Here is a 25,098-nt window from a genome sequence, read left to right on the forward strand (position 1 = left end):
ATTGTCCTTCCGTGGATTCCATGAGAGTATATTCTCTTGGTTTTGTCATCTTCCATGCTGACCACTCCTTTATCCTCCCTCCGCTTTTTCCTTTTTCCTGCTTCTTAAGATTAGACAATCGTAAAAACTCTATCTTTTCCTCTCTGGATAAAGCTATTTAGTCTGGTGACCACAATTCTCACCTATCATGAAGTTGACTCTCAAATCTACAACTCTAGTCTCAGCCTCTTTGCTGATTCCTACCTGCTAGAAATCTCTTCCTAGATGAACTAGGTACCGTTCAAATTCAAAATGTCCAAACTTTTCTCCCCAAGTCACTTCTTCCTCCCAATTTCCTTGTTTCTGTAAACAGCACCATCATTTCCCCAATAACCCAAGCAAGAAACTGCAATCACATTGATATATACTTCTCCCTTGTTTCCATGCTCAACTAATCATATTCTACCACTTCTAGTTCCATAATCCTCAATTGTCCAATCATATCCCATCGCCACTACTATAGATCTGATACTTATTGCCTCTCACTTATATTCATTCAATAGCCTCCTAATTTAAATCCCTGCCTCTTATCTTTCACTTTACATACATCCTGTACATTCCCTCCAGAATAAATTTCCTGAAACAAATTCATCACACACACACACACCCCTCAAAAGCCCATAATGACTGCCTCCTTATTGCCTACAAAAAAAGTATAAATTTCTTAGTGACAGTCACAGTCTACCTTCAACCTGACTTCGTATCTTCATTTCTTCCAGTCATGCACCCTATGCTCCAGTCAAACTATACTACTTGCCATTCCCTGAACATCCCTTATATTTTCCTAACTCTATGTCTTTGAAAATACTTTTCCTGCTACTAGAAATGACTTTCTTCTATTTTCAGTCCATCCTTCCAGGCTGTTTCTCCATTTCCTATACCAAATCCTACCTTCATCCCTTCAGTCAGAAGTAATCTCTCCCATCTTTATTTTCCCATTGCCCTTTGCATGACCTCTTTTGCAGCGTTCCTATAGCAAATTTTGGCTTTTATTATGGCAATTTGTGGACTTGTGATAGTTCCCCTCCTACACCGTAAGCTTCATGAGGAAGGTCATTGTGTCTTATCCTTCTCTATTTCTCCTGTAGAACATAGCATGGAATCTTGTACATAGCAGATACCTTTAAAAAATCTTTTAAATTGAATTAGATAATCAGAAGGCATTCTTATACTGTTTGAGTTCTTGGAGATGCTCTTTTGGGTTAGTATATCACCTCCAGTAAGTCCCCTTAAAAAGATTTTTTAGGGCATAATTAAGCCTCAATATAGCTGCGGGTTATCTTCCTTGCCACATTATCACTTACACACATAATTAATTTATAGAAAATTCAAAATTTCAAAATAATGCCAAGTAGATACTGGAAAGAGAATACAAGGAAACTTCATATATTTTGTCTCAGGAAAATACATTTATACAGTTTTGTAAATTCATAAAATTCCTTATAAATATAAGGCAGTAAGTGTTGTTTATCAGATTAGTTAGCTGCTATCTAAGAAAGTAGAATTTTAAAGAATAAAGATTAAGAAGATTCTAAAGAATAAATGATATTTCAAAAATGGAATCTAGAAAAATATGGAGCATAGGGTAGTGGTTAGGAGGGGCAGAATCTTATAGGGTATCATATTATAGGGTCATGGGGCATTTTATATACAGTATCTCATTTGATCTTCACAACAACCCTATGAGTAGTTGCTATTATTATATTAAAGATGAAAAAAATGAAACTCACAAAGGGAAAGTAACACAGCTAATAAGTACCTGAAGTGGGGTAGGAACACAGTTCCAGTCATAGAGCCACCATAACACACTAATTTTATTCTATCAGAAACAAAAGTGATGTGACAAACCAGGGATAAAAAAGTGGGAATCACCAAAAATCACCAAAAATATCAGTTTGGGAGGAGTCAGTTGATATTTCTCAACAAAAATATTGAAATAATTATATTTTTTCCCAACATGACTACCCAAGAAAAGGACATCCCTTGGATGTGTATGTTCTAGCATTGTTGTTAAACAAATACAGACATACTCCCATTTGTTTCTGAGGAAATAGGACTTCAGGTAAAATTGTGTTTCATGGACAGGTCAGTTCCACAGTGAAAATGTTAAAAACAGAAAGTGTATTCCTGAGCAACCAAAATTGGTACTATAAAAGCTTAAAAATCAGTCTTTACAGGAATTGGAGAATATAATAGGACTAGGATGGATGGAACTAAGATAATAATAGAACTCAGTTAGATTGGTAAGATCAGCTTTATGGACAGATGCCTGTAAATCACAACGTTTATACCTCTTGTAGCCTTCTTTGGCTTTCCTGAGAGACTACTTCAGTATGCCTTCCAGTGACAGTAGTGTTTGCAAGAATATTTCAAAACTAACCAGTCAAGTCAATAAGTTAAGTAAACATTTATTAGTCCCTACTGTGTTCCAGTCATTTTGCCTAAGTACTGAAGACACAAAGAAAAGCAAAAAATAATCCTTGCTGTCAGTCAAATGGGGGAGACAACAACATGCAAACTGTATCAAAACATGCTACATATAGGATCAATTGGAGATAATAGAATCTAACATGAAGAGAGTTTTAGGAAAAGCTTCTTGTAGAAGGTGGGATTTTAGCTGAGACTTGAAGGACAGTGAAGAGACTATGAGAAAGACACACGCACAAAGAGTTAGGGAAGAGCATGGGATCATACATTGAGAGCTAGAAGAGCTTTATTTCAATGAATGAAAAAAATCAATAGAAAATCAAGTTTGGGTAATCAATTCTAAGAACTACAAAACACCCTAAATGCACATAAATCAGTCGTACGTGAATAAAATAAATTAGCTGCATGTGAATAAAAACATATCTAATTTAATTAGTTCTACATAAAGTTCCAAAATATCTTAGAAAGGTTTCCCCCAAAGAGTGGAATTTGTCTTTTCCCCACTCTAGTGAATTAGGATGTGGAATAAGTATTTAGTTTTCTTACAAGTAATCATGTCCACAGAAAAGTATCAAACATTTCTACATGGTATTTTCCTTTAAAAAGTAATCTTATGTCATTCTGTTTAACTCATAATATGATTAGAAGTTCTGAATAAAATAGTTATGAAATCTTGAGAAATTTTGATAATTGCTCCATCACCTACTTATATATAGATGAAACACCTTATGAAAACTACCTATAGATGGGGAGGAGGAGCCCTTTGTCCTAAATTATTCAGAGATTTAGGGTAAATACCATATGTAAATTATGTTACTATACTCTCTGAGTCAATGTGTTTCCCATGATACTTATTCATAACAACCATGAAATCAATGGGAATTGTCCCCAAAGAGGCTTTATTAAAATCAATAACATAAAATGGCCACAGCTACCATTTATTTATTTATTGAGAGGTGGTGAATATACTGGCCCTCACAGCTGTGGATGTGGTTGATCATGAGCCCAACAGGGAACTACTCCTGGGCTGCTGCAGTCACAGAATGCCACATTAGGCATTCCACAGGCACTGGCTTCCCAGCATGCTTCTGCTCAGCCCAGTTGCCATAGATGGCCATCAGGCATTTGAAATGACATCAGGAGACACTCTGAGCAGGTTCTGCCCTTAAAGAATTTAAGCTGGCAGGGGGCTGAAGATATCAGCGTCTTCCTGGCTGACGGCAGCATTCCAAAGGTCAGCCAGGGAGAAGAGGGGTGAGGCTTCGGGTTTCCTGTGTCTCTTCAAAAACAAAATAACTTTCAAGTGAAAAGAGGCATGCCTAGAAAATGACAATGACGACAGGGAATATCCTACAGGCAGTGTGTGTGTGTGTGTGTGTGTGTGCGTGTGTGTGTGTGTATGCCTGTGTGAAAGGGACAATGTAATCCCTTCAAAAGCAAACCTTCATTCACACCTTCTTATACCCCTAGCTCTTCCTTGTTGTGGTGAACCCAGTTCATGATATTCATAATATAGATACACAATTAAGACGATGGATTAAGTGATTATGATTAAATGACTAAAAAGAAATTAAAAACTCAAGAGTACATTTGCAGGAGGATAATTCACATTTGGTCCCATGGGCTGTTGTGAAATAAACCCATTTGTCCCAATATTGTCCATGAAAGAGTGTGGACTTTCAGAATGTCTTTGCCCAACAAATGTGTGTGTCTATATGTATATGCACATAGATCTGTGCTTATACACACATATACATACATAGACACCACAACAAACACTGTAAGGTTTTAGAAGGGAAGAAAACAACTCTTCCTCAAGCCTACCTTTATCTCCACATACACAAAATTATTATATTATAAACAATTCATAGTTTTGGAAGATAGTAAAGATACTTGTGAAAAATGCTGATTAGTTATATACCATCTCCCTACCCCATCATAGACACAGGTAAGTGAAAAGCATTTCCTATTTATTAGGACTTAGAGTCTTTCTTTTCTCACAAACTATGGCTTGATTTTACTGTAAAGTTCATCTTATCAAAAAAATATAGACTTGAAAATTTTCATAAAACAAGAATAATGATGCAGTGAGAAATTATACAATTTTTACCTAAACATTAGAGGGGTTTAAGGATAATTAGGATGGATTATCAGTTTGCATGAATAAGTTTAGAAAAGAGACAAAACCCAATTCTCACGTTTTACAAAATGATGAGGGTGAGGAATTCAAACAATAAACACTAAACAAAGCAAAGGAATATAGTGCCTGGTTTTAAATCAACTGATCAATAAGCATTTATTAAGCACCTACTATATGCCAGGCCAGACACCATACTAGATGCTGAGGATACAAATATAAAATAATAAAAACAATCTCTACTCTCAAGGAACTTACATTCTATTAAGGACAATATATCCATAGGTGTGTCTATAGAACACTTTCAAAATAGTTATATACAAAGTAGTTTGGCCAGGAGGTCACTAACATTTGGGGATATCAGAGGAGACCACACAGAAGATGGTGCTTGAACTCTGTGTTGAAGGAAGAGAGAGATTATATGTGATCAAGATTAGGAGGGAGTTGATTCCAGGCATGAAGAATACCAGCACAAGGCAAGAGACTGGAGAGGGAAGTCAGTTTGGTTGGATTGAATGATTAAAGGAAAAGGAATGAGAAGCAAATGAGATAATATATGGAGAGATAGATATAGTGCTTTTCCAACCTTAAAGTCTGGTGTGGGGGGTATGTATATATATTATATATATATATATATTCATATATATGTATATATTCATATATATGTATATATATTCGTATATATAATATATGTGTAATATATTATATATATGTATATATGTAATATATATGTATATATGTAATAATATATATGTATAATATAATATATATTCATATATATTAATGTGTTCATATTAGTGTTTTTATATTATACCTGAAGTCTTTTCTAAATATTTATTTACAAATGTTTGAGTTGAAATTACATGCTGCATGTACACTATTGCAATTTTCTTTCCAAATTTCACTCTAATAAAGATGAAACACAAAGGTGTCCAAGTAACATGTCATATATATGATATAGACATAAATATTATATTACTTCCCCAAGAAACACAGCCTAAATATATACAGCACCCTTTTGCCCCCAACAGTTAGTTGAGTGTTTTAGGTCCTTATCCTAAAAGGAAAATCTCATTTCAGAAGAATTGTCTGAGGACTCTAAAGTAAAGAAATAATGAAGATATGTTGTATGATTAATTCCTTGTAGGAAGGTTAGTATAAAAAAGTTGTTCTACGGTCAAACATAATTTGCTAATTTGACTGAGTGTCTGTGCAACTTACTCTTTTTTTTTATTCCATTTGACTGAATCTAATTCTATTCTGTAGTAGCACTTTAAAATAAACAATTTAATTTTTTAAGCTTGAAGGAAAAAAATGTACTCCTTTTCTGAGAATATAAATCATGACAAATTTCTGTAAAGTGAATTCATCTCATCCAGATATAGACTATCAAGACTAGTGGTTTATAGTGGAAATGTTAAGAAACTCTAAAATAAAGTTTTGGAATTACAAATTGCAAAGCATTTTACTCCTCTTCTGTTGCCTCCAGAGGACAGTTTAAAAAGCACATATATACTGTATCCAAAAATATTTAATGTGGTTTTTTTTAAAAAGACTCCATTGATGAATTTTCAGTTTTACCACAGCCAGAAAACTTTGTAAATCACTTTGAGTGCAAAGTAGGCTTTTTAACCTGTGAAGAGGTTTTTAGAGGAACTCGTGATGATTCTCGGGGCAGACCAAACAACCAGCTCTCTTGCTCTCACCAGCAAGAATATTTTTGTTTCAGTGATGACATTTGTGCAATAACTAAGATACCACGCTAGTCCTGCATGTTAGGGAAAAGGAGGCGGGAGTGTGCATGACTGGGGGCCAGGGGTGGAGGTGCGGGGGAGGGACAGACTACTCATTCTAGCCCACCAACAGTAGCTTTCTGCTCTCCTACTCTGGGAATCTTTCTCATTGGCGCATCACTAGCAACCGCTGCTGAAGCTGCTGTTGCTGCTGCCGCCGCTGCCACAACCGCCAGCTGTTTGCTGCTAGTCGTCCCAGAGGTGGACGACCTGAAACACTGAATCTATGCCTTGAGATGACAACAGAGTCAAGGTCTCAGGGACCCTCAGTTCATCTCTCTATCCTCCTCTTCCAGACACACACTCTAGAGACGTGCGTGGGAGAGGGGTCGGGAGAAAGGAAATATGGCGGGGGTGGGACTAGGGAGGGGACTGGACTCTGCCCTGGCGGCTCCCACACTCCTGAGGTTCCTGCCCAGTCCTGAGATGACTTCCGATAGGCACGGCATCCAGACCAGACCGCCTACAGCGGCGGAGCGAAGCTCGCTTCTGTCAGTGTGGTCTTGGGTCGCCCCTGTCGCTTCCTCCGCTCTCTGCCCCTGCTGGGTTGGAGAGCGCGCAAGCAAGCGAGCACTCTGGAGAAGTTATTCTGATTGAAAGGACGCAAGCTAGCCCTGCAATTCCCTTCCAACCCTTCCCCCACGCACACCTAGGGTTTCTCACTCCCTGCATCCCCATTTGCCCAGAGCACACGCTCCTCAAGATTGCAACGCGGCATCTTCTCAGCTCTCGCCTTCACCAAACGTGACACTTTCTACCTCCCCCTGCCCCAATACACACACGCGCACAGACACACACACACACACACACATACACACACAGACACATACGCACACACATACATACGCACATACACACACACACGCACGCACACACCTTGACATTCACTCTGTCCCTGGCCTAACTGAACCCATCCACTACGCCCCTCCTGACTGGCCCCCAGCACTCCCAGACACTAAGCCCTCCTTCACGCCGAGGTCCCACGTGGCACTCACCCCCCATTAGTTTCTGCCTCACAGCTTTAGAACTGACACGACTGTGCGACCGCTCACCAGAGCTTTCACCCTTAGCCCTGGCGGCATTAAAGAATTGGGGCCGAGGCGGGGTGTGGGGGGTGGAGGCGGGCAGAGGGAGGAGTATGTTGTTGGTGAGAGTTAAAGAGGGGAAGGGGAGGGAGAAAAATTGGATGTCTCGCCGTCAGAGAGCTTCCGTTGAACACAGAGTCAGCACGGGTGAAGTGGTCACACGAATTATTGTGGTGGGACTGGAGCTGCCTGTAATCAATAACTCAATGGAGAAAAGAGTGCTACAGTCAAAGGCGGCCCTCGTATTTAGCTCTTTAAGAGTGGAAAACATCTGAGCTAAATGTGTGTCCCATCCCTTCCACATAGGATCCACGTTCCTAATTCTCTCTGGCCCTTCCTTTATTAACTCCCAAAAGGGAGAGGATGTTTAACAAGTTAAGGAAGACACATATACTCCTTACACACGGACAACTTGATACAACTTGTAGGGGGAAAGAAAATATCTGACAGAACTCTCTAGGGGAAGTGTGAAAATTCATTCCTGGAACTGGGTGTCTGTGACATCTCAAGAGATGAAATAAAATCGGTTTTCTTGTGAACAATTAAAAGTCTTCTAAGGAATGAAATTAAATGAATACCTTCCCTGATTCTGCTAGGTCTTCTTTAATTACCTCCTATGCAATTGTCTCAATGAATGCTTTATTCCTCTGCCACTGGAAGAAGGTAAACTCTTCGTGGACAGGAACTCCTTGTATCTCCAATACCTTGTGCAATATAAGTACCCAGTTAATAAATGTCTGTTGAAGGGAATTGTTGCTGGATTAAATCTTAGTTAAATTCACCAATATACATCCTTTATATGTATACTTTAATATGTGTACTTTAATATAAAATATATGTATACTTAATATAAAATATAATATCCAATATGCATAAAAGCAAATTATTGGTCAGGTTACATCAGGGCATGATGTCATTGGATTCTTATTGCCAAAGGTATTTTAAAATGACATAATAACATTCTTTATTGACTTTCTTTCATAAAATCCATATTTCTCTGAGATAAATGTTTACTTAACTCTCATTCTCATTTTCGGTGCTACCAAATTTACCTGAATGGTGATGTTATCTTGGACAGGTCCGCTGATATGACACATGATTCTGTTACTTACTATAGGACTCATAACAAAGTATGTATACTTTAAACTAATTTATGTTGGTTCTACTGTGAATTCCTGTTGCCCATACCTCCTCTCTAAAAAGAGCAGGCCAAATTAATTCATCTGTTGTAACAGAAAGAATAATGACTGATCCCTGGAAATTTAACCCTCTAAAATCCTTCAAAATATGAAGGAAACTTTACCATAAAAAAGCGTTCATATTTGTACAATGGAAAAGTTTATCTAGATGGAGCTATTGTTTGACAGAGCCCAGGATAGTTGTTTCTGTCCAAAAATAATCCATTTTTGAAGTGAAGGAAGACTGAGAGAGGTAAAGTCACTTGTCCAAGACCATGGAATCAGGATTAAAGTAGTGATTTCTGGCTCCCATTCCTGTCCAGACCTATAAAACAATTCCTGTGATTCATTGTGGAAAGTAGAAGTCTGAGACTGTGTTCTATTGAACCTAGATCTATTCCAAGGTATTTAACAGATTATGAAATTACCTTCAGCAATTGCTAACGTGTGCAAATACTCCCTAACCTCATGTACTAAATTTTGTTAGCCTTCATTAAGATCAACCTAATTTCTCCCCTTTAATCAACACGGTCATCTCAAGCACAAAAGCCAAGGTAAACATGTATGCTTTAGAAATATGTCAAAATGATATTCTTACAGATGAAATGTATTGTAATTTTACATTACAGACCTTGCTTGATAACGGATTTTACATTCACAAACGTTTCTTACGGAGCAGATTTACTGTTTGTCTTTTAAGACACTGTCTAGTGTATTATAAAATGCAAATTCTTGGCTATATTTCTGCTCTGGAAATTGCACTTAGGAGAATCTTTAATAATAATTGTGCATTTTCCCATAACTGTTGGCTAACTGATGGAAATTAAAGTATAAATTATGTATATATATATATATATATATATATATATATATATATATATATATATATATATATATATAAACAGCAGGTCAAATTATCCATTTAAAAATAAGTTGATTCAAGTAAACTTTATCATTAATGAAGAACTATGTTTTAACAGAATATCCTTCATATATGTTCATTTTTAAGGTGCCTAAGAAGAGTTGAAAACTGTGAAGTAACTTCCATGTAAGAAATTAAGAAAAGAATTGAAGGCCGATGGTTTTGACAATAAAGACGTGGATGTGGTAAGTGCCTGCTATTTACTGTATTAACTGTAATGTAGAGTTATTTGTTCAAAGTTGATCTGATAAACTACTGCGTTATATTCTTATAGGTACTGCAGTGACCAAGGTTTTAGATCATCATTACTTTCTCCACATTATACCATTTTCATAATGGCATGCCATTTTATTTAAAGTTCATATGTTAGCTTTCAGTGCCTACCTTTGCTAGTATCTTTTACAATTAATTTATTTCACTGAAAGTTATATGCATCCTTTTGCCTTCAAGAATCAGAGATTATAAAATATATTTAAATTAATGCTTTTGGAATCTATATCTTGTTATTTTTAAACATTCTGAACTTTTATGTTCAATTATAAAGTATATGTATTAAAAAAAGTATTGTAACTGAAGAGCAAATACTGTACCGTTGAATAATCTTGAGGGGTAGATTAATCTATAGCCTTTCTTCATCTCAGGGTGGGTTGCTGTGGCAACCACCCCAGCTCACTTTAAAATAATTTTTTAAAGCTCACTTCAAGAGCTACACCCAGCGTGGGCCAGGCTTAAAAGCAGACAGGCAGTGTACTGCTGTTTTAATATAGAGAGGTAGGAGGAGGAGAGAGAAGGGTGGAGTAAGATAGGCCAGACCTCTAACCAGAAAATGAAAATTAACCTGCCATAGTGTGAAAATCTAGAAAATCATTTCCCCAGGCACTTCTGTGGCTCTTCTATTTAAATACTGCATTGATAACTGGGGAGAGGAGGCAGGGGCATAGAGAAGGTATAGACAAGATGCTGAACCTATGTGAATCAGAAAGAATTATGAAGAATACTAAAATCATGAATCAATAAATATTTATTGACCTTGCATAAAATCATATTTTCATGGAAAGTCACCACAATGTTGGCCTTGAAGCAACTTTTTCTCACTGGAAATATCATAATGCATTTAAATAGAGAGCCACTAGAGATCACTTGGGTTAAACGGAATATCAGAACTTTCAGTTTTCATAAAATCATAACACTGAAGTACAACTAGTCCAATTTTTACATATTATGCAGTTAAGGGTCAAGTAAAATTATGGCAGTTAGCAGCATAGCTGACTGAGACTAGAACCCAGATTACCTTGCTCCTAGTCCAATGTTCATACCTCAGCTCTAAGTGCTACAACAAGCAGTGTTAGTTCTCAGTAAATTGTAGGGATGAGATTGATTTAGGGTAAAAAAAATGTTAGAGGTACTGACAGAAGAAACATACATTCAATTTTTGGTTGTATTTTGTGGATACATTGTGTTATCCATGAACAATTTAAACTCTCAAACTAGATTCCCCTTCATGTACTTCTGTCACACCCCTCCCCAGTTACTCTCATTAGACTCATCATACTCAAAAAAAAAAGGGGGGGGGGAAATTATTTTCACTTTGCCTTAAGGCAAACATATTTAAGAAGAAAAATCTTTGGGGAGAAGAATAATGTAAGCCAGTGGTGTCAAACTCAAAAAAGAAAGCAATACCTGAAGGGTCTGTTGACTTAGAAAACTACAAATTAACATTATGTTTTATTGTATTTCTATTTGTTAAGTATTTCCCAATTACCACATAGAGCTGCCAATCGCGAGTATGACACCTCTGATTCCATTCCAAAGTCAAAGTTGATACACTTTGAATCCAGTATTTAAACTATTTATTATCTACTGCTTTGGGTTATCAGCTGAGCAGGGCATCTTCATGATCATACAGAATTGAATGCTAATTGTTAGATATGTCTAAAATGTATTCAGGATAGAATTGTGCATAAAGAAAAAATAGTTTCTTTTTTGAACAAAAACAAATTCATATTTGAAATCAACTACAACAAACAGAATACCATGAATGAGGTATCAAAAGTAATGTCCTTTTATCCACTGATATAATTCATTAGGTGATTGTTTGGAAGGTTAGTTTTCTTTGACATGGGCTGCAACTATACTGTGTAGTAAGATCAAATGTAAGACTAGGGGAAACTTGTCCATTCATCTTATTGCCAATGAGGTTTTATATATATATATATATATGAATTGGCACATAGTTGATTTAGCTCTGGTAATCAGTACTGCATCTACAATGTCATCTACAATGACCAAAATTAATGGTTGGTTTCAATGCATCTACTAAATATTGACCAGGCCTTAGTGTTTAAAATGCCTACACCTCTTAAAATTCCTTTAAGTAACTGTCCTCAATGAAAACCTGCCAAGTCTTAATACTTCCCTTGTTAGTGAAGATAATTAATTTCAGTTATAGACTCTTCCTTAAAAAGGGGGAGGAGGAGACATAAGAAAGAAGGAAAAAGAAATAAAAAGAATTATAGATGTTAATCTGCGAAGGAAAATCGGCGGGCAACGGCAGTGTTAAATTACTGGGACAGTTTGTGTTGCTGTCTTGTAATAAAAATAAGTAAGCTATCTTGACTATACTAAGAGAAATATGAAAGCTGCAAAGAAGCTAATTGGATTATATCTATAGAAGCCACCTTCTCCTTCCATCTAAAGTCCTGGAGACAGTTCCGGTATTTAGTGCCCAGCTTGAACTAAAAACTGGCTCTTTAAATCAAGATGGCCATTACATACTGAAATTACTGAAACCTGGGGGTCTTTCTGTGTCCTGATGACTTCAAGTATAAGAAGGGGGCTGAAAGTTACATTAGAGAACTTAATGGATGATGTTAATTATTAAGTAGATAATGATAAAAAAAGTTTGGAAAACTTGTCAAAACATGTGTGCACCCATTGTCCACTTTTGTCCTTAAACATTGTTCTTTTCATGAAGTCTGATCTTGTTTGTACAATATTAGAGGCTGACTATTTTATAGACCTTAAGCAAATGTTGCCCATGATATTGTAAATAATTTATATTTCTACTGGCACTGAATATCCTCTTTTCATTCTGGTTTTAGCTAGTGAATGAATGAATAAAAATTTTTATCTTTTTTACCTGACATTGAAAAACAGAGTATTTGAGACCTCATCAATTTAAACAATAAATACCATTCATTTTAAAATGCTGTATATGTTACATCCTTAAAAAAAAAAAAGTAATGCAGCTTGGGACGTCTTAAACTTTGCTTCTGTCCTTATTTCTGAATCCAGTAGAACTGAAACAGTCCTGGAAAACTGAAGCCATCAGCAACTGGATAGGGGAAGCTTAATGATTTGGGGAAGTTGTTTTAGTTTACAGGCTTGAAAAATGACCGATAAAGGAGAAAGACTAATAAAGGTGTGAGAGAGTTAGAAAAAGATTTTTTTTTTTTAAGCACTGAGGAAACTGCTGGGTATTGTGATTGTTTTCCCCAATTGATTAGAAAGTTTATGCCCCCAAGCTGATTCGGTGCTTACAGGTTTAGGTTATCGTAATTATTCATATTTTGCACATCATTTGCACCCTGTGACACATTTCAGCACCCCTTTTAAGTCATGCAATGCTCCAAATGCTGGAAATCTGCAAGCCTCCGTGCAGAACTGCTTTCTGGAATCCAGTTCCACAGGGATGCTGAACCGTTGCTTTTAAAAGATAAAATATTACAGTACTGTACACGGAGACGCATGGATTGTAGAGGAAATGAAGTGGTTAAGCGTCACAATCACGAACAAGACACTTGAGTAACTATTTGTATTCCGATAATGTTGGTCAATGACAATGATTATGACTTTCGGGGGACTTTAGCGGTCGTTTCCTAGTCGTTTTCCTGGCGTGCGTGAAGGGACCCCAATTCTTTATCTTCGAGTTTCTGCAGTGATCTGGGCGTCCTCCTGCTACTGTACTTGAGAAGAAATATGGAGTTGCTCGCCGTGTTGTCTTAATTTCGCGTAAAAAAGAATTGTCATTAGGTTTGCGTATGGCATGTGCCATCACCCCACCGTAAAACTAAAATTAGCAAAATGTCAGGAATGGAAAGATTGATTCACCAAGATGCAATTATCATTTAAAAGTGCTTGATTGAGGTGCTGATGTTCCGTGATTTATTCTGCATACCATATACATAATTAAAGTAGTGTAGTGGAGTAATTTATCAATCTAAGTTGAGACTGGATGGGGGTAAGGAAGGAGCTGCTGTATGTTTGTTTTATTAAAATGTTTCGGGATGTAGTCCCGCCCCCTTTTGCAAGAGTGAAACTGATTATTTCTCTAGCTCTGGAGGAGTGGAAAGAGACAGTGAGTGCTTCGTTTGGGATTGTGGGAAAAGGGAGAGAGAGAAGGGCAGAGAGAAGAGAGAGAGAGAGGAGGAGGAGGAGGAGGAGGAGGAGGAGGAGGAGGAGGAGGAACAGAGAGGGGGAGAGAAAAAGAGAAGAGTGCAGAGGAGAGAGAGAGAGAGAGAGAGAGAGAGAGAGAGAGAGAGAGAGAGAGAGAGAGAGAGAGAGAGAGAATCAGACGTGTGCAGTTTTGAATCTCAGCCTTGCTCGAGCTCTTTTTTTTCGTGTCTTTCCCTCCCTCTTTTTCTTTCTCACTTTCCTTCTCCCTCCCTCCCTTTCTCTCTCTTTTTTTTACGCGATGTTTCAAAGGCTGTGAGTTGCTCTCCTATTCTCATTCGTCTTCTTTCACTTCCTTCCTGGACGCTGTTTTCTGGACGAGTCCGGTTACTTTTAATCTGGCCAGCGGCAGAGAGCTACTTTCTCCTCCTCCACGCTGCACACACGCGCGCGGACGCGCGCGTGCCCGTGCGCGTGCCCACCCAGACAGACACACACAGGCACAGACACACACGCACACACACATACAGACACACACTCCTCTCTCTCTCTCTCTCTCTCTCTCTCTCTCTCTCTCTCTCTCTCTCTCTCTCTCTCTCTCTCTCTCCTCCCTTCCCTCCCTCCCTCCCTCCTTCAGTCACTCACAGACACTCGAACACACGCACACGCACACGCATACACCCAGACATCTTCTGGCTGCTATTGGATTGACTTTGAAGGTTGTGTGTGGTTCGCCGAGGCTGCACGTTGAATCAGGTGGAGAAAAATTTTAAAGGCTGGACGAAGCAAAAAGATCATTATTCTTACTACTTTTTTCTTCAAGAAAGGAAAATATTCCAAGGACTAGTCTGATCGTGTCTTCCTTCATGTAAGTACCCTCTTGACATTTCTAGAGGAAATATAAGTAGCTTGGTTATTGTCTCTGAGCTCCGCATCAATGTATCCGATTGTAACATATCAGTATCCAATTGCATTTCTTGAAGGCTGAAGTTGGGGTAGGTGATGCACTTTTCTCTTTCAATTACACGATTTTTCTGTCATTTGCTAAAAGTAACTTTTCAGACAGTCTGAATATAACTGGTTATATCACCGGTTATTCAAATCACTACTTTTTCCTGTTCTCACCAGTGTGTTTAAAGTTTCATGAAGTTAGTTCACGTCATTAGCATGGTTGAAATGGAGTTTGTGAAGCTTACTGGATTTTAATAAATGAGAAAAGGATATGTGACCTTGCAGTGCATGCTTCCAGCTTTATCACATAGTTCAGTGAAGAAAGATGCTACCATTTTGCAGCTAAACACTTTGAGGATAGATGTATACTTAGGTTCTTTTTAATTCTTAGGATTATTCTGAGATAAAGCAAGTCTGTCTATTAGGGCACATATCCGTGTGCATCTCATTTACTCACTGAAGTGTTAGATTGAGAGCAGGCTTCTTAATTGGCAGTGGGATAAGAAGTCACTCACTGTTAACTGCAGACTACATGTTTTAAACCCCAAGTTCTAGTTATGATACTAGCATGCACATTGTGGTTTATGTCAAGTCAAATGTATAGCTATATAGAATGGGGAAATCACTCCATTTACTCTTTGCACTTTGGGTGAAAGTTACCAAAAGTTGCCTTTGAAATATGATACTAAAAGAATCACATATAGATATTGGCATATTATTTACCCTTGGGGGGGGGAATCTTCTTCAGTAGGACAAGAATTTAAATTTTGTCTAACAGGATTTTCTGCCACTGAAATGGTGGCAGCTGAGATGGTGCTAAATGAAACTTTATATCTGAATCATTTTTGACAGCTCTGGAGCCAGTAATTATTTTCCTTTTATCCTCATCCTTTTGGGACAATATTATTAAATGCACTCCTTTTGTGCAAAATACCTTTATATGTAAACGCCTGCAGTATAATTAAAGAAAATCAATCTCTCTACCAGCACTTTACTGGTCTTGAGTGGAGGATTGCTTTGACACAATGAGCGTTTTGCTATCATGAATTTGATACTAATTCCAGGAGTTACTGTTTAAAAAAAATGAATAGTAATGAATAGTTTTTGGTTGTTTTTTTTTTTTTTTTAAGGTGTGAAAAAGGAAACTCCAACAGTTCTATTATACTAGTCAGAAAAGTGGCCAGCCTTCTTTTCAGTGGCACCTTGCATGGAATTGTGCTTGCAGAGTAAAGATGTTTATGTGGAGTAGAATAGCTATAATCCCTAGAGACTTGGCAGGACATGGAAATATGACCACCTGTGAATCCATTTTAACCTCTGTATTGCATACTAATTTTAGTTTTAAATTCAAAGGCAAATGACAACTATGGAAAGTATAGCATTTAATTTATACATTTTTAGTAATGATACTCTTGGTTATTCTTTGAAGAGGCTAAGTACAGAGTATCAAGTCGTAAAGTGTCTACTTCTTTGTCATTTTTTGATTTGGAGCATGGAATTAGAGTATCATATCATTGTCTGCCTATATCGACACATTTAGATAAGTACACATGAAATTCTTTATTAAGTATAAAAGGTAATTCCAAAACACTTTAGTTTGGAAACCTGACAGGTAATTTATACTGTTCCTGAATAATACACTATCTCAAAAATAAAACCTGTTAAATATCCTATCCAATAAATAGGAAGCATGTTTCTCTTAGTGAATTAATATTGACTAATTCTAATATTGTTTATAGAGAAAAGTTTAAAACAAAATGTTGCTTAAAATGTGTTAGCTAGACAAGTGATGCATGAAATAGTTATGTATATGTATTGTTTGACCAAACTTTAATATATCCATTTTAATGTTTATTATTTAAATTAATATAGTATTGCTATAACTAATACATGTTTATGTCTTTTGGGGGTGGGATATTGTATAGAATCAGTTATTTAAGACACTAGTTATGAGTATGTATTATTAAATTACATATATCTTTAATTTCTGTGTATTAGAAAAAATAGAAAATTTAACAGTCTGTTCTTAAGTTTCAATATTAAATTTTTAGCTTATGAGAAAAAAGCAGCTTTTTTATATCCTTTGTGACCTGCTCTTCATTAAAAAGTGTAAAATGAAAAAAATTAATTTTTGATTTGGAAAACATTGATAGTAAATGTAGATTAGTAGTAATTAGTAGGAGTTGAAAATTGCCTTATCAATCCCCCTTCCTTTCTTCTCTTTGTAATAGGTATTTCCCAGATGTTTTGATAAGCAAATACATATTTAAAAATAATTCATTCTAATATTGAAAAATCAGTCCACCATACCTATTATCATAGTAGCTCAAAATCTCACACTGAATCCCCCTTTATTTGGGTGGATGGAGAGTTACCTATTTCACAGTCTTCGCCTTCTGTATTTTTTAATTTGGCCTTCATCAAGTTACAACTTACATAATACCATAACTTTGCCTTTCCAGAAATGAATTTACCTTATTTCTGAATATCTTAGAAGAAAAAAAACCCTGAAATATAAGGGTTCCACAAATTTACAAATTACAGATAAACTTAAAGGGTATTTCAAAGAACTTTTTTTGTTTATTTTACTATATTGTTTTAAAATCTGCCAAACTGAATCTGTTAAATTTCAATGTGTGACAAAATCGGGAAGCATTTCTGCAGTAATATTTAGTCTGCACCACAACTTAAATATGCCTATTTAAATGAGAGTTCTAGGTGTATAATTCACAGGAACATGAGTTCAGCCCATAACATAAGGGCCACAGAAATAGACTTTAAAGAGGATGGAATAAGTTTTGTACTTTGTTTTAATGACACTCACTTGTAATATAAGTGAAAAACAAAACAATACAGGAATTTATTTGTAATAAAAGTGCAATAATTGCTTAGATTTTCAGTAAAGACTTTAACTAATCTTCTGAGAATTGCTCATTAATATGAACATGTGAACAGGTGATTAAAATCTCCCACCTTCCATACTGTACTTTAATCTTACAGTCTCACTGACTGTACTACAGTCAGTAAAACTTGGGTGTTCACTGAGATCTGTCATTTTTAGGGAACCAGACCAGCTTAAAGAAATGATTTATAAAACAAGAATGACGAGGAAGTTTTATGTCCCTTACAAAAGAAGGGATTAGTCAGTTCACATGTTATTTGATAGGTCATAGATTACAGCTGATTGCTGTAAAATGGCTCGGCACATTCGAATTCCAATTGATTATTAGATAAGGGCTCCTTTTGCTTCATCACTTTTGAAAACAATTCAAATAGTAGAAAATTCAGTCTTCAAATAATTGCCTTTCATTAGTAAAGTAACAGAAAATCGTTTTTTACATATGACATTGTTATTTAAGAATTATACATTCTACTATTATTTTACTAATGACACTAAAGTTGCTGTTGTTATGTGATACCTTATAAGGCCTTAATAGATTAGACATTTTCAAAAATGCTATAGACAGTTCTGCATTTGTACTTCGGTAGAAACATGAAATAAGTGTAACACATACATTCATAGTATTAAGTGCCTCCACTCTCTAATTGAACAGAAAATCCATAACGGTGAATATCCATTATGCTATCTTGTTACCAAACATTATTCATACACACAAAAATATACAATTATTTAGTTGAATGAATGTCCAGACACCGTAAAGTGTACCCTGATGGCTCCTTGGCAAATTCATGTACTTTTGACACGTGATTGAAGATAATCACATTTTACTATAGATCATGAAGTTCTAACAGTTGATTCGGTGAATAAAATTATGGTTTATATAATAACATTTAGAAATACCCAACTTCTTAGACATCCAGTTCCACAATAATTTCTTACTTCTTCTAAAATTGAACTCCTTTTTTACCCAACTGATGCCTCCTAGTGTTTCACACAATAAAACACTAATGAGTCACCCATAAATGTAAACATTGCATTTTCATTGCCTACATCTTGTATGATACATAAAATTAATATTTATGTGTTTAATTTTGTGTGCATTGTTATAATCAGATAGGAAATTTCAGTGAATGAAGTGTTTCATCTTAGTGAATACTGTGCACACATTTACAAGTTTTCTTTGACCATAACCATATCCTACTGAGTTTTTTAGTAAGTTTATTACCTTCATGTTCCAATTTACATTTTAGCTTTAAAAATTTTTTTCTCTTTTATTTCAAGTGAAAAACATGGGCGGTAAAGCTCAACTTCCATTTTGTAGGCCTGGAAATGAAAAAGCAGAGGGTTCAAAAGAATTCAGGAAAATCTCATAGATAAATTTCGAAGGGATAGTTTGTAAGGATGATGAAAACCATATAATTTTTAAAACTAATCTCATGAGACAACAGTCTTCTTGTTTTTCATTTTAAGTTATTAGGTTCCTATCTATATGCGGAATATAGAATATGAGAAGACAGAAGAAAGATAGAAATACAAGAGTTCCACAAATTTAGCCTATCTCTCATCATTAGTGAAGGGTAAAAAGGTTATTGTGACAATGTGTTATTTTGTTAGAGGAAGAAGAGATTTGTTTTACATATATATTAAGAAATAGGGTACATTTTCTTATTTCCTCAGTCAGTTGTTATAATAAATTGTAATCTATTGGACTCTAGTTTTTCTGAGTATTTTCAGGCTTAATGCTGAGGAATTATGATAAAATAACATAGGATTCTTAGTATTTTCTGAATAGTTTGCCAGCGAAGACAAAATCATTGCTTTCTGAGGGTTTTTTGGCAAAATTTTTCAAATCTAAGAATTATTCCATTTTCATGGGTCTTACAGATCTAGTAAAGACCCTATGGTATTCTTATAATATTGGAACATGTATGTTAATAAGTATTCTTCCTGATAAGGTTTTTGGGAGTCAATGCAGTCTATCTATTTGTCTATATAGATATAGATATATATGTATATATCTATACACCTAGCCACGTGTAGTCATGTTTTCCTGTTTTCAAATGAATATAGCTTTCTAATGTAGACTGTCATTTAAGGCACTCTAAACTGGTCAATACAGTACTTTTAAAACTGTGTGCATGTTGGATACATTTCAAAGAATGTAAGGGGGTGGGCTCCTTTCTTCCAAGGAAACAAACATGTAGAAAGGGGTGGGCCTTTCCCACAAGAGCCACATTTCTTTCTTTGGAGATATAAAGCAAATTTTTAGTATTTATGTGAATAGCAGAAGCCAAGAAGAAGAAAACTCTGTAGAGAAATTTGATGTAGTCTGTAAACAGAAAAAAATACAAAGGAAAATGAAAGCTTAATTTTTAAAGAAGACTGCACCTATGAAAGTTCCATTGTTTTGTTGTGAAAAACTAATGAGTGAAAAACTAATATATGTATCATAATCAGTTTGTATTCCTCTGCATAGATCAATATAAGAATATTATACTCCCATTTTACAGATAATAAAACCAAGGCATATTGTTAAAAAAAAAAAAAAGGAAACCTAGGAGCACCACTTCCCCACTCCCCCTTGTTCACACTAATAAATAATGTTACCACTTTAGTTTTCTTGTTTTACTCTATATTGGATACAGTATTCAGTACTGCTTGTTGAATGAATGAATCGACAGATAAATGAATGAATGAATGAATGAATCTATAGTGAAAAGCACAAGGATTGTGATCTAGTAGATCTCTTCAAGCTCTCATTTCATTATAAATATACCTGTGGTGTTTCCTCAAAATTTATATTGGGCATGGAATTTATGAAATGATTTTTTCTAACAGGCACATAATTCAATCATTGTGACTATATTGGCCGCTGTTTGTCTTTATCATTAAGATATCTGTAATATAAAATACATCAACCTTCCACTAAGAGTGGCCTCTATATTTACTTTTAAGTAAAATCAATGGGTATACTATTCAAACACATTAAAAAAAAGGATATCTGGGGGAATCATAAAGGAAGGTGATAATGTTGTAAGCAACAATATAAATTAAACCTATTACAGGCAGATTTCTTTAGGAATCATTACTTTTTAATAATGCAGAAAGGCAATCATGATAGAGGTTTTATTAATTCTTAATATCATAAACTTAGAATGAAAACAATGTTTTTCATGCAATAATATGTTAAGGTTTTTGAAAATGGTAGTACATACCTTTCAACAATGATTTAAATAAAATGACTTCAACTTATTATTACAGACATGAGAAATTAATCTTTGGAGTGGTCCCTGCTAAGATCCAGCTTTGCTCAAACAGTATCCTAAAAGTGGTCTGCTTATCTTCTGCTTTCTTGTACTTATGTACAAAATGCAGATGAAGAGTTCATATAAATTATGTTCAGGGATTATGGGCTTCTGGGAAACTGGCTTTAAAAGTAGGTAGGTGTTGTCCATTGACAATAAATTAAATCAATATTTTAGTGAAGAGAGAGGGCAGAAACTCATTTTTAACACATATTTGTGATTATGTCACAAAGTCAGAATAAATGGTAGGGAATACATCTTTCCAATAAAACAGAAGATAAGCAACCTAATCTAAAACTATATTCTCTCTCTCTTCTCTCTCTCTCTCTCTCTCTCTCTCTCTCTCTCTCTCTCTCTCTCTCTCTCTCTCTCTCTCTGTCTCCCTCTCTCTCTCTCTCTCTGTCTCCCTCTCTCTCTCTCTCTCTGTCTCTCTCTGTGTGTGTGTGTGTGTGTCTCCATAGATGTGTGTATACATTATATATTAGAAAACATAGCCATAAGCATAAAATTTTAAAAAACATAAGTAACTAAAGGGCAGAAGATTCACTGAAATCAGAAGAAAAATAAATAAATTGTGTTCATTTCCTTAATAGCAAATCTTTGTATGAGGTCTAAAACCTACACTTTATGTGGAGGGTGGCAATTATTGCTTAAAGTAGCAAATTGATATTTCTTTAATTTTAAAGATAGTGATTATTTAGCAGAAATATTCACTGGAGCATTTTATTTTTAGAAATTGTGGTCAAACAAGGAATCCTTTATATGACTGACTACCTAATTGTCATCAAAGATCCCTTTAATGAATATACAGATACATTTTGAGAATGTAATGGTTTTATATTTTAAAACTTTTTTTGCTACTTTCTTTAAGTCTCTACAGAAGTTATATGGTTTAGCAGATGTTTTAAGTTATATCCTTCATGTAGGTGAGTCTGTAAATGAACCTTTTAACTTAAGTGGCTTTGTGGGAAGGTAGATTTTGGTGTATTTTTTAAAATATATAACTGCAGTTACTTTAGTTTCAGCTCTTTCATTTTAAAAACAGTAATTATACCCAGTATAAAGAAAGAAAAATAAACTCATTCAATTCTTTGTAACATTCAGGGTTTCTGAGGTAGAGTTCTGGCTATATTTTTCTTTCTCCATATGAAGGGTAGGCACTAGCAGCATGGCTACAAAGAAGAAACTTCCTGGCTACAGACCAGATACAGTGCATGGTGCCACATCATAAAATTGTCTTTTTATGTCTCGAAGTGATTTCATTCCTAAGCAATGCCCCTTTTTTGTGCTATGCTAAGTGGACAGCCTGATTCTTTTGCTTATGGCACTTTCTAGAAATACAGTTCATGAGTTTTAATAAAGAAAATCATATTAGTTATTTTCTTTGTGCATGGTCCCCAAGAGTTAAAATTTCAGTCCTTTAGGTCTCTAAGTCACTAACTGAGATAAGAACTGAGTAGTCCCTCTTCATTCCTATATGTATTGCTAACACGTTAGTTACGGGATATCCATCTCCCCTCCCCCACTGACCATCCTTTGGCCCTTATCTTCTACCTCTCTTTTCCTTCCCTGCCCTCCTCCCCCCCAGTCTATCATGTTATCTTCTGCGTTTTCTTCCCACTACAGTGTCATCTTTGTAATGAAAATAAATGTTAAAGTATTGTTGTATTTACCTTTGAGGAAAAAAAACCACCATTCTATTAGTGCATCTCACTTTGCAGTACTTTGTAGACAAGCATTGAAACATTCTTTTTCATAATTATTAGACTCAAAATACTTAGTACAAACAGGTGCAAATGTGAACTTTCAGTTTCAGATTTTTATGTTCTGAGTTTCAAAATACAGTACAAGTAATTCTGCACAGTACACATTCATTTCTATGCAAAATAGAGTTGTTTTGGGGGGATGTATATAATAATTCATGCTTGGATTTGATATTAAAAATATTTACCACTGAAAATGAAATTAAAATTCATTCAATCCTAGACCCACAGTTACATTAAAAAAAAGAGTTGCCTAAGGGGGAAAAAAGAATTATACGAGATAATCCTTCATGAAAAAATAATCTCCATAAACTTTAATATCATCATCTTAATCAGTAGCAGAATTTTTATACATATAAGGTGGGCATATCATTGCCAGCATAGCTTTCTAAAATATTACTCTTTCGCGAATTCATTAAATGAGAGCATTTGGCTAAAAGTATTAATGTGTAATAAACCTCTTTTATAAATTTATCTTCAAATTAAGTATTCAGATGCAAGTAGTTTAGTTAACAGATCCAAAAGATGGAATTTTAAAGCACTTGTATAAAATTGACCAGACTAGACCAGTTATTAAGTGTATGCTAAAATGATCTGACTAGACCAGCTATTAAACACAAGTATATTAAAATTATCAGAAAACATCATATACTTTGTCCAGATATTATAATTTAATCTTCATTTACTTGTAGTAGGTACTTAATAAGTGTGTGTTTAAGTGTGTGTTGACTGATTAGAGTTTAATAAGGAAGATAATTATCATTAGTTTAACTGTCTTATCTTTCAAACTTTCAAAGTAGCTACAGACACCTAGATTCTAATTTTTCAGATGTATTTGGTGCAGCTCTCATTTCAAAATGTCAGGTTCTCATTTATTCTTTGAGAGAAAGAATGTGGTAAAATGATCCATTTAACTTTTAGGAGCAGTGTATGCGATCCCAGTCCCGAAACACTTAAGCATTTTTTAAGGATGATTAAGAAGACATATTTGAAACTTTTTCATTATCATGCATATTCAAATAGTTTGACCTCAATATGTAGATTTTTACATTAACACCTTACCTTTATTTCACTGTATGCAATAAGATTCTTTATTTTCTAAAAACTTCTACTAAATAATTGGACACTTAAGCTGGGAAAATTTCAAGACTTGTCTTTTAAAAATTTTGGTCATGTGTGATTTGTTGACATAAATGTACTGGACAACAGTTTAAAGTTTACTATTTGGCTGTTTGAATATACCAACTATGACTAAATAAAATATGATACATTTAGCATATCTCAATGCTGTCTTCTGTGGATAATGTTGTTAAGAAGCATCATTTAAAAACTGATGTTTTTGAAAAGCAACAGTAATTTTTTAGGTACAAGATTTTTCATCTTTTTTTAGAAGACTTGTTGAGTCATTGGGTGGTCTTTAAGAAGAAATTCTATGGGTTGGCAAGCATACCTTCTTAACCAGTTTCTGGAACCGTTAATATTAATATGCTGAATATATCAGTATAAATCCAAACCTTACTTCCCCTCTGGATTATTATGCTTAAATAAATGAGTAAGAATAACAAGTTTGGTTTTTAAAAAATGCACTGCTGTTTATTCTTGACCATTATTTATCTAAGAACTATTTAAACTCCATATAGGTTGTAGAATAAAAAACTGGTTTTCACTTTGAGTTTTTTCCTTTCTATTAAGAGCAAAATATTCTCCCGTTACATAAGCCAAAAGGAAATTCACACAGAGACATTAATAGATTTACTAAAGAGAACTGTATAAGATCCATTGCAAACATTTCTTGTTTCTTTGTGAAGGGTGAGATAGGTTGTTAACCTCTCTGTCTAGGTCTGTTTTAGTCTTTTGTTAAAATATAGCTCAATATTCCTTCTTATTCCCTTTACTGTCAAACTAAAGCTTAAGAAAATGAATAGAAAATTCTTGACTTAACTTTTTTCTTATTTTTTTTTTCCTAAAAGGGCATCAGAGCCCGCTCAGCCTATTGCATTGACTAATATGTAGTTCAGGCATTACAAAGAGATTTATTTTGCGGCACCAATTCCTCATCTTCTAAAACTTGATAGGTGTGCGTAAGTCATATAACTGTCGTCCCTGTTCTAAATGAGTCAAGAGTGGGCTAAGGTACAGCCTCTTTGCAGGTGTGCTGACCAGAGCTTTGGAACACTGAAAAGTCAAGGCATAGAATAATAGTA

The 25,098-nt window shown here is 35.2% G+C and overlaps 1 protein-coding gene across 8 annotated transcripts in view; it reads left to right on the plus strand.

The window, feature by feature from the left end:
- The first annotated feature begins 9,672 nt into the window (after positions 1-9,672).
- MEF2C (myocyte enhancer factor 2C) overlaps positions 9,673-25,098 on the plus strand; it is a 194,409-nt gene continuing 178,983 nt past the window's right edge. For 2 of the 8 annotated variants that reach the window (XM_072606195.1, XM_072606198.1), the window contains exon 1: positions 14,052-14,841. The gene's annotated coding sequence lies outside the window, so the exon portion shown is untranslated. Of the gene's footprint in view, positions 9,767-14,051; positions 14,842-25,098 lie in introns of those variants that run through there. The other 6 variants (XM_072606186.1, XM_072606187.1, XM_072606190.1 and 3 more) reach the window with 5 other exon arrangements.

This window comes from Notamacropus eugenii, chromosome 4 (genome assembly GCF_028372415.1).
Source record: "Notamacropus eugenii isolate mMacEug1 chromosome 4, mMacEug1.pri_v2, whole genome shotgun sequence".
Lineage (NCBI taxonomy): Eukaryota > Metazoa > Chordata > Mammalia > Diprotodontia > Macropodidae > Notamacropus > Notamacropus eugenii.